This window comes from Meriones unguiculatus, chromosome 12, assembly GCF_030254825.1.
Source record: "Meriones unguiculatus strain TT.TT164.6M chromosome 12, Bangor_MerUng_6.1, whole genome shotgun sequence".
In the NCBI taxonomy this organism is placed as follows: domain Eukaryota; kingdom Metazoa; phylum Chordata; class Mammalia; order Rodentia; family Muridae; genus Meriones; species Meriones unguiculatus.
Genome location: NC_083360.1, coordinates 55,124,766 through 55,138,486, shown reverse-complemented (window position 1 = coordinate 55,138,486; position 13,721 = coordinate 55,124,766). Strand labels below are relative to the sequence as shown.

Sequence of the window (13,721 nt, the reverse complement as noted above, 5' to 3'; positions counted from 1 at the left end):
GGCAGCAGTATGTGAAATGGGCTTCAGTGTTTTTGAATTTCCACACTCTCTGATTCCTCAATTACATCCTCTTCCCCCATGAGCTAGACATGTTGCACCTCCATCTGCTGTGTACTGTGGACGTGTCACATTTATTTTTTGTAGGGATATTTTTTAAATGAGTTTAGGGAGCAGCTGTTTCTGTGTGACTGCTTGCTTTCCCTCTCCTTTGCCCATGTGTGTTTTGGGGGGTGCATCCCTGCTGTCCCTGGTGTGGTTTGCATATCTCTGTTTCAAGCTGCTGCACAGTAATGCCTGATAATGGGAAAAGTGCAGTGAGCAAGCCTTTTTCTTAGTTCCTGGTATATTTCTATCAGTAGCACAGCTGTGCTGCAGGGATCTGGGAAGCCCATCAGCTCTTACTAAGTCTCCCTAAGGTATTTGGGTGCAAAGCAAATCTATCCAAATCTCTCCCTCTGATACCTTCTGGTTCAAGTGTCTCCCGAAGTCTCATTTGTTGAACTTGGTCACCAGCCGTGGAGTTCTTGTGAGGTGATAGACCCGAGCTAGTGGGGCTCTTGGCAGGAAATTGGGTCATCTGGGGCATGCCATTGAAGTAGGTCTTGGGACTCTGGGCATTTCCCATTTCTTTCTTTGTTTCTCTGCTCTCTGAGGTTAACTCTTTGCTATAGCCCATATTCTGTTCATGCCATTTGCCTGCATGATGTTATCTCTGCTACAAGGCCCAAAGAAAGGAAGTCATCTAACCATGGACTAAACAGACAAACTTGGCTATTCCTCCTTATTGCTGTCTATTTCTGGAATCTTGCCACAGTAGTGGAAAAGGGAACGCATCCCATTAATCTATCCTGTGCATTCACATGCTGCGTTGACAGTTACTTGAAGAAATTGGTTTGCTATTGTCCAAAAATGGAGCATTTCAGCTTCGTGTTACACTTAAGAAATGACTACAACAGGTAATTTCACACATTCTAGATAAATCTCACACATTTCTTGCCTCATTACCCACCCAGTCCTTATTTTCATTCTATTTCATGTCTGAGACAGATATCAAGGAAGATTTGGGAATTTACTACAGATATTCTGTAGGCCTGAGCAGTTAAAAGCTTTTAAAATGTAACCTTTTGAAATGGCCCTTAAGCTGAACACCTGATTCAAAAGAGCTGTTTGTGTTCTGTTTTCTACCCATTAAAGTTACCTCTCCAGGAACTGCTGAATACCTCAGTCCCTCAGGCCTCTTTCATCACCTCTAAACTTCGTGAACAAATCCTGATCCCTCCTCAATAAATTTCTCAAATTGGCCCTCCCTCTGCACCCCACTGTTTGTCTTCCACATATCTGCCATTTTAATTTCCTTGTAACTGGACTTCTCAAGGCTTCTCATTCTTTCTTTGTAATTCACTGTGTCTATGGGTAACAGTTGCCCCCTAAATGCTCATGAAACATTCCTGATCCTAAAATACAGTGATAGCTTTTTAGTGTCTTAAGTAGCAGCGCTGACTAGATCCTTCCTAGTGATGGAGATGCTATCGCACATATTATATAGTCCAGTGAAGTAACTCCTAACCGACTCCCAACTGTGGCTCTCAAGCACTTGAAGTATGGGTAGTTATGCTAAGGTTGTGTGTGTGTGTGTGTGTGTGTGTGTGTGTGTGTGTGTGTAGGTCAGTGGACAACTTTTGAGAGTCAGTTCTTTCCTTTTATGTTCAGATTGGTTTTGGGGACTGAACTCAGGTTCCTAGGCTTGTACTGAAAACATGTTTAACTCCTGAGCAATCTTCCAGGCCCTAAGAAATACATATTATGTTGTCTTTAAGATATGCTTAACATAGTTCAATATATGCAGTGGATATGTATTGATCACCAATACATTGTATTGTATATAAAGAATCATAAATATACCTAGTGAATAAAGTACAAGATTCCTAAGTATCCTGTAGGTAGTACTCTACTGGCTGAAAAAGACAATGTTCAATAAATAACAAACACTGACAAGTGACTGTATAGAAGACAATAGGAAAATAAAAGGCAGACTGGGCAAAAGAGGGATGGAGAGGGGGTATAGGTTGTAATGTTACAGAGGGTAGAGTAAATTTAGTCTGAAAGCCAGGTTTTCAAGGAACTAGAGTTAGCTACTAGACATGGAGGGGTGAAGCATTCATTCTAGACAGAGGGAGAATCCAGACCAAAGACCAAAGGCCAGAAATGTACGTGGGCGGGAAATATGGCTGGAAGTGGAGTGAAGGCGTGCAGAGAGGGCAGCACAGATGGAAATAAAAGTAAAGAGAGGAGGTAGACTTTGAAGAAGAATTTTAAAAACTTTTATTTTGAGAAAAGAGAATTAGAAAGAGTTAAAGTAGAATGGTGTTGTGAGCTGCCCAAGTTTGTAAAACAATCACTGGCAACATGATGATATTGGTACAGGATAAATACAGGTAAAGTGAAATCAGGGTCTGTATTGGGAAGCTGTTCACTGCACAGGTGATTGATGACCATGTCTACACTAGCATGGTAGCCCCCCAAACAGTGCCTGAATCTGTGATGCTTGAGTGCTCAGTTGTTTCTAGTGGGGGTGGTCCAGAAAGGTCTCTTATCTTTTATAGCCCTCTCTTCCCCAGAAGAGAGAAGGAACCATTGTTCTTATGTCTGTAGTGATTTCATACTCACTTTTCTTCATAATTTTATCTTCATAATGAATCCCTAGACAATATAATTTTTTTATTCTTCTTTATAACATAGAATAAAATTGTATTTCATACAATACAATAAAATTCTTTTCATGGGACTTTGGCACAATCCCATGTTTGTAAGGTCTGCTGATGTTTTTACATTTGTACACAGTTTCTTTACACACTTGTCTGTACAATGTTGCATTTGTGTAAATATCCCACATTTTTATCTGTTGAATTATTGTCCAGTTTTTGTCATTTATGAATAGTTCCTCTCTGAGTACTGTATATGTCTTTTGTTGTACATGAACATGTGTCTCTCACTCACTGACAATGAAATCATTATCCTCCCCTGTCTTTATTGAGCAATAGCTAGGTCTTCTCTCTTGCCTCTTTTTGTCTTTTGCATATTTTTCTACTTGATTGCTACCATTTTTTTGTTAATTTATAAGACTTTATATTTTGTTGGTATCTTTTTTTCCAGGTGTCTGTACTCTAGATGTTCTGAAGTATGTAGCTTTTTTTTTTTTTTTTTCTCTTCTTTGGTTAAATAATATTTATTTTTTCCCCTGCACAGATGTAGCCCATGAAAGCTCCGTAACCAGGTGGGTTTCTTTAGTAAGGGGAACAGGGGCTGTCTCTGACATGAACTCAGTGGCTGGCTCTTTGATCACCTTCCCCTGAGTGTGGAACAGCATTACTAGGCCACAGAGGAAGACAATGAAGCCAGTTCTGATGAGACCTGATAAGCTAGGGTCAGATGGAAGGGGAGGAGGACCTCCCCTATCAGTGGACTTAGAGAGGGGCATGGGAGGAGATGAGGGAGGGAGGGCAGGATTGGGAGGGAATGAGGGAGGGAGCTATAGCTGGGATACAAAGTGAATAAACTGTAATAAATAAAAATATTTCAAAAAAGAAAGAAAAAAATTTTGAATGCATTTGTTGGCATTTGAAATTATATTAATTCTTTTCATATGTTGTTTAAGAAATCTTTTTCTGTCTTTCAACAGAAATACACATGTTATAAAAATGCTATAGTGTGAATGTTCACATTTAATTGTTAGTCTACTTGGAATTACCCATTGTATGGTTTGAGGTAGGGTATTATCACTACTCTAGAGGCTATAGCGCCTGGGAATATAAAGCCAATAAATGAAGCCAACTAAAGTCTCATGCAGTAGCATCAGACATTTTTATTTTTTTCTTATTAATTACAGTTTATTTACTTTGTATCCCAGCTGTAAACCCCTCCCCCACCCCCTGCCAATGCTGCCCTCCTTTCCTCTTCTTCTCCTATGCCCCTCCCTCAGTCCACTGATAGGTGAGGTCCTCCTCCCATTCCCTCTGACCCTAGTCTGTCAGGTCTCATCAGGACTGGCTTCATTGTCTTCCTCTGTGGCCTGGTAAGACTGCTCCCCCCTCAGGGGGAGGTGATCAAATTGCAGCCAGCCCATGAGTTCATGTCAGAGAAGGTCCCTGGTCCTATTATTGGGGAACCCTCTTCGACACTGAGCTGCCATAGGCTACATCTGTTCAGGGTTCTAGGTTATCATCATGCATGGTCCTTGTTTGCAGTATCAGTGTCATAAAAGACCCCTGTGCCCAGATTTTTTGGTTCTGTTGCTGTCTTTGTGGAGCTCCTGTCCCCTCCAGTTTTTTTTTTTGTTTTTTTTTTTTATCTTCCCCTTCTTTCATAAGATTCCCTGCAATCTACCCAAAGTTTGGCTATGAGTCTCAGCTTATGTTTTGATACCCTGCTGGGTAGAGTCTTTCAGAGGTCCTCTGTGGTAGGCTTCTGTCCTGTTCTATTTTCTTCCTCTTCCAATGTCTGTCCCATTTGCCTTTCTGAATAGACTGAGCATCTCACCCAGGGTCCTCCTTCTTGATTAGCTTCCTTAGGTGTACAGATTTTAATGTGATTATCCTATATTATACGTCTAATATCCACTTATAAGTGAGTACATACCCTGTGTGTCTTTCTGCTTTTGGGATACCTCACTCAGGATGATCTTTTCCAGTTCCCGCCATTTACCTGCAAATTTCATGATTTCCTTTCTTTTAATTGCTGAGTAGTATTCCATTGCGTAAATGTACCACAATTTCTGTATCCATTCCTCAACTGAGGTACATATGGGTTGTTTCAAGCTTCTGGCTATTATAAATAAAGCTGCTATGAACATGGTTGAGCAAATGTCCTTTATTTATACTTGAACATATTTTGTATATATGCCTAGGAGTGGTATAGCCAGATCTTGAGGTAGCACTATTCCTAATTGTCTGAGAAAATGCCAGATTGATTTCCAGAGTGTTTGTAAAAGTTTACATTCCCACCAGCAATGGAGGAGGGTTTCTCTTTCTCCACATCCTCTCCAGCATGTGCTTTCACTTGGGTTTTTTATTTTAGCCATTCTGATGGGTGTCAGGTGAAATCTCAGGGTCGTTTTGATTTGCATTTCCCTGATGACTAAGAATGTTGAGCATTTCTTTAAATGTTTCTCTGCCATTCGATGTTCCTCTATTGAAAATTCTTTGTTTAGCTCTGTACCCTCTTTTTTAATTGGATTACTTGATGTGTTGCTGTTTAACTTCTTTAGTTCTTTATATATTCTGGATATTAGCCCTCTGTCAGATATAGGGTTGGTGAAGATCCTTTCTCAATCTGTAGGCTGTCGTTTTGTTCTGACAACAGTGTCCTTTGCTTTACAGAAGCTTGTCAGTTTCATGAGGTCCCACTTATTGATTGTTGATCTTAGAGCCTGTGCTGTTGGTGTTCTGTTCAGGAAGTTGTCTCCAGTATCAGACAATTTATACTCTGAGGGTTAAGAGGAGTCACATGAGTAAAGTGTGGGCAGGCCGCACATGATGGAGAAGCCACAAAACATATAACAATTGCCATTTGTAATGAATAATCTGAATTAAATCTACTTCCATCCAGTATACCTGGGAGTGGCACAAAAACACATTCCAAGAACAATGTCATGTTTTGGAAGAAACTGAGTTCACAAGACACTTTTTTGTTTGTTTTTAATTTTCTCAAAAGCTCTCAGAATTTTCATGCAACTTCATTTTTGGATGTTGTTTTGAAAGAGTATAAACTTTCTCCCCAATTTTAGAATGTTAATTCTATGCTTTTCTATTTATTTACAAATAATTCTTGTTGTAACCCAGTAAAAAACGACAAAAATAATTACTGTTTTTGAGACAGGGTCTCACTATGAGTGGCCTACAAACTCACTATGTAGACCAGGCTGGCCTCAAACTCACTGAGCTCTACCTGCCTTCTGAGTGCTGGGAATAAAGACATGTGGCATGACCCAGACCCACTGCACAGATTTTGTCTTATTATTACAACTAATCTACCTGAAGCTTGAAACAACTGCTTTGTGTTGCTAAACCACATCACAAATACTTAGAGACATCATTTGCAAGTGATGGGCTCTGAAGTTAAGCCAAGTAAAAGGAAACAACTGCCTATATGGCTCACAGAATTGTGAGGATGGGGTGTAGTTTGAAGATTAGATTGCAATCTTAGTACCATTTGGGGACTGATGTATGTGTTTGTTATAGAAGTTAGTACCAGTTAAGGTTACTTAAAGCTCCTGATATCATGTGCCATATTTCCACTGCTGGGAGGCTATGACCATTTATGTTTCAGGTTTTCATTGACTTGTTTATCTGTAGGTCTTTTTTGTTTGTTTGTTTGTTTTCTTCATGAAGCCCAGGATGGTCTTGAATTTGTTTTGTTGCCAAAGCATGAAGAATGTCTTTGCCTCTGTACGTGCCCCATATCACTCCATGAAATGTGCCCTTGCCTCTGAGTACCTTCCGAGTTCACAGCTGATAAAGATTACTCCCCTGCATGGGGGGACTGGGAGGAGAGAAGGAAGGGGGCATCTTTGGGATATAAAGTAAGTAAACTGAAATAAAAAAAAAAAGAAAAAGAAACATAAAAAAGATTATACCCCTGCCTAAACTGGCAAATTTGGTAAAGGCTTTCCTAGTCATCATTCTGGCAAATGCCATTCTCAACATCAAGGGCCTCTGTGACTGCTGTCTACAGTAATTGCTGTGCCTCATTTATACTTCTGTTTCTGCTATGAATTTTGCTCTCCACATGGTAGGAACAACATAATATTATTCACTAGATTAAGATTATCACAAACTTCCAATTCTGTATGTTCTATCATTCTTAAGTAAATAAGTGGTCACTAAAATTCTATTTTCCAAGATGGATCTGAAGTAGCAGGATTGACTCTGACTATTTCCTGCCATTTATTGTTTCATTTTGCATTTTAAAAGAATTTTATCTTATTTCAATGACAATGTCAATAGTGGAGGTGTTTGTTATCTTTCCTCCATCATATCTTGTCCATTGTCGATTCTAAGGAAAGTGTGTTTGGGCAAACTTTGAGAATGTCATATTCTATCAAATAAAACATATCCAGTGATGTTTTTCTACTGTCAGTACACACAACTCCTTTTTAGTTAATTTGATTGTCCTAAGTGAATTTTGAATCCTCTGTGACAGATGTGATTAAGTGCAGAATGTTTTTAATATGTCCTGTGATTCTGCCCAACTTTAATACAGTAAAACTCTTGTCAGAAAAAAACAGTAATTGAGCTGAGTGTTTACTTTTCAAAGTTAGCAAAAACAACCCAAACCAAGACCAAAGCAAAACAACCTCTAAAAAATTGGAAAAGGCATTTTGGGATAGAGTTAAAGAAATTTGAAAAAGAAATGGCATAGAACCAGAGGGCAACATGGTTTCCCTCTTAGGAGATACAGCCAGAACCTCTCCACAGTTTGACAGGAGGTTAGAGCAGTGTGTACCAGGGAGCTATAGATTGAAAAAGTGGGGTTTGCAGAAAGTTGTGCAGAGATGGAAAGAAATGGAGCATGGCTCGCGAGAATCTAGTTGTTAATGTCCTATGACCCACCCTTGGTGCATTCCTTCTTTTTTTTCCTACCTGCCATCTCAGTAATACTGCACTATAGTCATCTTTTTTTCTGTCTTATTTTCCTACACTCTTCCACTTTTAATAAGCATTGAAATATTCAGAAGTACAAGGCTTTATTCAGATGCCTTCTCTACCTCATGGAAAACTAGTGGTACATTACTAGTGATACCTCTGTTCTAGACATGAATAAACTAAAAAAAAAAAAAAGCAGAAATTATACATGTCAAGTGAGTTAAAATAAGATTAGTTTGTCTTTCTCCTTCTGGGATATTTCACTCAGAATGATCTTTTCTAGATCCCACCATTTGCCTGCAAAGTTCATGATTTCCTCCTTTTTGATTGCTGAGTAGTATTCCATTGTATAAAAATACCACAATTTCTGTACCCATTCCACCGTTGATGGACATCTGGGCTGTTTCCAGGTTCTGGCTATTACAAATAGAGCTGCTATAAATATGGTTGAGCAAGTGTCCTTTTTGTGTACTTGAACAAACTTTGGGTATATACCTAGCAGTGGTATAGCTGGGTCTGGAGGAAGCACTATTCCTATTTGTCTTAGAAAGCGCCAGATAGCTTTCCAGAGTGGTTGTACCAGTTTACATTCCCACCAGCAGTGGAGGAGGGTTCCCCTTTCTCCACAACCTCTCCAGCATGTGTTTTAAACATAATGAAATCTATACACCTAAAAAAGATAATCAAGTGAGCGGACATGGGGTAAGATGATCAATCCTCGTTTAGAAAGACAGATGGGATGTGCATTGAACGTATGACAGGAGTCTACTGAGCACATCTGAAAGACTCTAACTAGCAGTGTTTTCAAAGCAAAGACTCATGACCAAACCTTTGGCAGAGTACAGGGAATCACAAGGACCAAATATATCTGGGCACAGGGTCTTTTCTGAGACTGACATTCAACCAAGGACCATGTATGGATATAACCTAGAACCTCCACTCAGATGTAGCCTGTGGTAGCTCAGTAACCAATTGGTTTCCCAAAGTGAGGGGAACAAGGACTATTTCCCCCGAAGGGAGGAGCAGTCCTGTTAGGCCACAGAGGAGGGCTTTGCAGCCAGTCCTGAAGATACCTGATAAAACAGGATCAGATGAATGGGGAGGAGGTCCCCCCTATCAGTGGACTTGGAAAGGGGCACGGTGGAGATGAGGGAGGGAGGGAGGGAGGGACTGGGAGGGAATGAGGGATCGGGACACGGCTGGGATACAGTTAATAAAATGTAACTGATAAAAAAAATAAAAAAAAAATTAAAAAAAAATAAGATTAGTTGAAATGGAACATGTTAGCACCACATTTTAAGCATTTTTTTGAGAGTTTCATACCTATGAACAATTTTTTTGTGATCACATGGATGACTCCATTATCATCTCTTATTCCTCTACTCTCTGAAGCCCTTCTCTCTAAGTAGTCCCCCTACTACTTGTGTGTATAATTGTGTGTGCATATGTGTCTGTCTGTTTGTTTGTCTTGTGTTTAATGAGAGTTTCCTATAGGACCACGGGCAGAATACTCTTTACATGTAGCATAGACTACTCATCAGTAGCTATACTGTTAAAGAACATAAAACTCCCTTTCCCCTGGCATACAGTAAGACAACCATTGACTGCTAGTAGTACCCTCAGGGAAAGATGGGGTCAACTCAGTCTTCTGCCATCTGAAGGGCTCAATTTTGTGCATGTCCAATGCAGATAGCTACAACTGCCATGTGTTCATGATCTTAACCTTCATGCCTATCTAGAAGACAACTTTCTTTGTTCTCATCATTCTCCATCTCTTAATATTCTTTCTACTACCTTCACACAGTGATCCCTGCTTCTTCGAAGGGACATAGATGTTGAACATGCAACAGTCATTTGTTCTTGATAGTTTGTCTAGGTATAAGACTCTCTGACATTAAAAATTATATATCTCTAACAAAGGCTGAAAGCAAGACTAGTTTATGGGTATAAGTACAAATATTTAAATGTAGTTTAAGTGTGTGCCCATTTAGCAAAACATTAGTAGTAAATGACTCCGCCCAGGGCCCGTGACCATTTTAGCCATGGGCTTTTGCCTATTTTGCAGAGTCAAGGTTGAGTTATTCACTCCTGTAGATCAGGATCACCCTCAAAACAGCAATGCCGGTGTTGTACCAGCAAGTACATCTTACTCAGAAAGTTGGTATGGTAGCATTCATGGTCCAGTGTTGGATAAGATCATAGAAGTTGTTTTTCCCCAGCAGCCTGTATAGCAATTTCTTGCACTATGAAAGCTAGCCAGGAGGAAGGGAACTTTCAGCTCAGTTCTGCCTTATTTTTTCTGCCTGAAATCAAAGAGGTGTCTTTAATAAACAAGAAAATGAAAGATGAAGAGGGTTGTATACCCACTTCTAATATTGGGAAAATAATATCAATAAAAGCAGCTTTGACTCCATATTGCTATTGTCCATGAAAAGTAGGAGCTGATTTCCTCTAGATCAGTGGTTCTCAATCTGTGGGTCATAATTCAACCTGTGGGTTATGACTCCTTAGGGGGTTGACCCTATCAGCTATCCAGTATAGCAGATATTTACAGTAGGATTAATACCAGGAGTGATGGTTAGTTATGAAGTAGCAATGAAAATAATTTTATGGTTGGGGATCAGCATCACACAAGGAACTGTATAAAGGGTGCAGCATCAGGACATTTGAGAACCATTGTCCTAGAAGGTGTGCTGAGTTGATGGCGAAATTCTGATGAAGCAGCACCATAGTCTAGCTTTCTACAGTCACATGCTATCTTTCTTCATGCTCCTGCTGTGTAGGCCATGAGCTGTTTAGAATGTTCTGCTTAAAACATTCTGTGCTTCAGATTTTTATTTTCTAAAAGTTATTTGTTTTATTTTATTCTGTGGGTTTGGCTGTCTTTTTTTTTTTTTTTTCTACGCGTATCTGCACCCTGTGCATTCCTGGTGCTAGCAGAGGTTAGCGTTAGTAACCCTGGAACTATAGTTTTAGATGGTTGTGAGTCACCACCTGGGGGCTGGGAACCAATCCCAGGTCCTCTACAAGAGCAGTAAGTGCTCTTAATCACCAAGCTATCTCTCCAGACCCAGTATTTAACTTATTATATAGGAGTTATAGACAATTGCTAGCTGCCATTATATATGGTGGGGTTTGAACCAGAGATCTCTGGAAAAGTAGCCAGTGCTCTTAGCCAATGCTCTTGTATCTATCTATCTATCTATTATCTATCTATCTATCTATCTATCTATCTATCTATCTATCTATCTACCTACCTATCTGTCTATCTGTCTGTCTGTCTGTCTGTCTATCTATCTATACAAGAGCATATACAAGAGCATTGTGTGTGTGTGTATATATATATATATATATGAGTCCAGAAGAGCACTTTGATTTCATTAAAGTTACAGATGGTTGTGAGATGCCCGACTTAAGTACTGTGAACCAAACTTGGGAGGCACAGGAATCTCAGGAGAGATAATAGACTAGTGCATCAAGAATCACTTTACAGTTCGTCATGGAAAGGCACACACTTTTACTTTCATGTAGCTTCAAGTATGTAATTACAAATTTTTTTATTCTGACTTTGGGACAAGTCTCAGAAGCAGACTATCACATGCAATAGTAGAAATGACCACAACACTAACCTTCATTGATTATTTTAGGTTACTTTGCAACACTTTTTATGTGGACTACCAGAGCCAAAATTAACTCATATTTAAAGCAGGAATGCAGTTGCACCGTGTCATTAATTTATAAATGATATCATGGTGTTTGCTATAATATTGTTCCCCTTAGTTTCTCTTGGGTCAGTATTTGACTTGTCTCTAGTGGTGAACAGGATTCACATTCATTTTCTCTCTCTCTCTCTCTCTCTCTCTCTCTCTCTCTCTCTGTGTGTGTGTGTGTGCGTGTGTGTGTCTTTTCCCTCCATCTCTCTTCCCTTCTTCACACACACACACACACACACACACACACACACTCGCAGGCACAAACATGCACTCACACGTGCACACACACTAAAGTGCCTTCTCAGACTCTGGCGGCCATCTGTAACAATTAAGGAGGACTATTATATAGTTTTAAAAGGACATGTTATTCAAGAAAACCTTTTGCTTTCTTTCTAGTAACCATAGAAAGTGGCCTGATTTTTTTTAAAAAATACAAAGTAAAATAAAATACATGTGTGTTTTTGTGTTCTTTGTGCTTTTGCTAGTTTCTGTTGTGATTTCCCAAACCTTAACTTGCCTAGTGTGAAACTCTGCTTTATAGCACTTGAAGGACTATGCACTATGTTGCCGCCACCCCCTACACACACTCTTTGTAGCCTCCATGTGTAGCTTGATTTTTTTTCCGTGCCCTTTATGCACTTGGCTAATTGACAATGAGCCTGTGACATGGCTTTGACTGGGAGAGCTGTTGTTGGGAGCCAAAGCCCTCTGCAATCTGGAAGCAGAGGAATTGGCAGGAAGCAATAGGAAGGCGATTCTTCCTGGAACCTTTTACTGAAAGTGTGAGTACACACTATAGGTCATCCAAAGGGTATTCATATTCGTACAGAACCACGGCTAAGGGAATTTACAGAAAGACTCTTGTCTTCAGAAAGCCTAGTCAGATTCAAACTCGTTTTTATTTTCTTTCACACGAATGAAAGTTATGGTTCGGTCAGCCATGAGGCTTCTGTCTGTGCTAGCTTGCCAGATGGGACTGTAACAGGGTTTTCTTGGTAGATTAGCACCTTCTTCCGTTAGTCACTGCCGTTTCTTGGTTCCAGTTTCTTTTAAATACATGTTCCCTTTTCTCAGACTTCTTTTTTTGTCCCTTTGTGCCTACGTACCCAGCCATGAGTTTTGGTGGGCTGTGGGTGGCCTCCTCATTTCTATCGAACAGCTTCATAAGGAGCCCAGCTGCTCTCCGTCAAGGGTTTTTCTCTTTTATTAGTCTCAGAAGGCAGCACTGGCAGGGTGCAGCATGTTGGTACAAGATCCCAGCTGTTGTAATTGAGCCTTTGGACTCCCTGATCATTTGAAACTTGAAGAAGAATTTGACCCCATCATAGCATTTGTTTCTGTTTCTTCATTTGTTTGGTTTTGCATATCTTACAGTATAGTGATCACTCTAAAACATAAAAACAGTATGGAGAAAAATTGAAGTTGGATTTGCATTTCAATTTTTGTTTTGTTTGGAGGGGGAAGTTTAAGAACTGGGTAAAATGTTAATTAGTGGGAATTCAGATTAAGTCTGTCTGGGCTTACCTTTATTTGGTAAACAGCCTAAGCAACCTAACCAAAATGTATTCACGCTTTTAAAAATAGTGTGTTAAGCAAGCTCTTTCTAGAGGCACTTGGAAAAGTGGTGCAGAATTGAAAAGATTTGGGGCTGCTTAATTAAAAGGAAACATACAGCCAAACGGAGATTCTGTTTAAAAAGGACTTTGCCCTTTTATGTGTTTATCTTTTTTCCTAGTTCTTTGGGTGAATTCTGTTGCGCAGGAACTCAAGATCGATGCTCTGATAAGCTGACCAGCTATTGAATAATGGGATCAAATACCAAGTTAAGCAATGAAAATATCCACTTTCACTTCATTGTAGAAGATTGACAGACAAGAACATGCATAATAACATACATTTATATTTAAGAAATGTAACTTATTTAAAACTGGGAACCTTGAGGGAAATGCTTGGTTGGGACTGAGTCATTACCCAGTTAAAAATAACCTTTCCAGGTCATGGCGTTTTGTTTGCCGCAGTGAAATAAGTTTATTTCAGCAGAATGAAGCCATTATTAGCTTGGCAGAGTCCACTTGTCAGAATTTTATGGAGCAGAACACCGTTTGGCTGGGAAATTCAATAAATACTGTAATGTGAGAGGAGTTAAACTCCAAGGGCTGAAGGGGCAAAAGGGGGGGGGGGTTGTTGCTAATTCATAGTTTTACAGCTACGGTATAGCATTAGGGTAGATGATGAGTTATCATTAGAGGTCAGGTGCACAAACGTTTTGTGAATTGCTGAGGAACCAGGATGTGTGAGTAAAATAAAAACTTTAAGGTGCATTGGAGAGGGATAGTCCCAATTGAGTGACATAAACATGAAGTGTCCT

The 13,721-nt window shown here is 39.7% G+C and overlaps 1 protein-coding gene across 39 annotated transcripts in view; it reads left to right on the top strand.

Annotated features, from left to right (window-relative positions):
* Positions 1 to 13,721, top strand: part of Ptprd (protein tyrosine phosphatase receptor type D) — a 2,581,289-nt gene that overhangs the window by 2,100,000 nt on the left and 467,568 nt on the right. Inside the window, exon 1 of one of the 39 annotated variants that reach the window (XM_060365738.1) lies at positions 12,011 to 12,135. The exons of the other annotated variants lie outside the window; for them this stretch is intronic. The gene's annotated coding sequence lies outside the window, so the exon portion shown is untranslated. Of the gene's footprint in view, positions 1 to 12,010; positions 12,136 to 13,721 lie in introns of those variants that run through there. 39 annotated transcript variants of the gene reach the window in all.